The sequence below is a fragment of the Lipotes vexillifer genome, unplaced genomic scaffold, assembly GCF_000442215.2.
Source record: "Lipotes vexillifer unplaced genomic scaffold, Lipotes_vexillifer_v1.1 scaffold495, whole genome shotgun sequence".
NCBI classification, from domain to species: Eukaryota; Metazoa; Chordata; class Mammalia; order Artiodactyla; family Lipotidae; genus Lipotes; species Lipotes vexillifer.
This window is the reverse complement of record NW_006770132.1, coordinates 787,657-788,110: the sequence shown is the minus strand read 5'-3', so window position 1 is coordinate 788,110 and position 454 is coordinate 787,657.

The following is a 454-nucleotide window of genomic DNA, read 5'->3' as shown; positions in this document are numbered from 1 at the left end:
AGCCTGTGCTGCGCAACGGGAGAGGCCACAACAGTGAGAGGCCCGCGTACCGCAAAAAAAAAAAAAAAAAAAAAAAAAAAAAAAAAGGACACAAATGAACTTATTTCCAAAACAGAAAGAGACTCACAGACACAGAAAACAAATTTATGGTTACCAAAGAGGAAAGGGGGATGGGAGGATGGATAAATTAGGAGGCTGGGATTAACATATACATACAACTATGTATAAAATGGATAACCAACAAGGACCTACTGTACAGCACAAGGAACTATACTCAATATTATGCAATAAGCTATAAGGGAAAATAATCTGAAAAAGAAATATAGGGCTTCCCTGGTGACGCAGTGGTTGAGAGTCCGCCTGCCGATGTTGGGGACACGGGTTCGTGCCCCAGTCTGGGAAGATGCCACATGCCGCGGAGCGGCTGGGCCCATGAGCCATGGCTGCTGAGCCT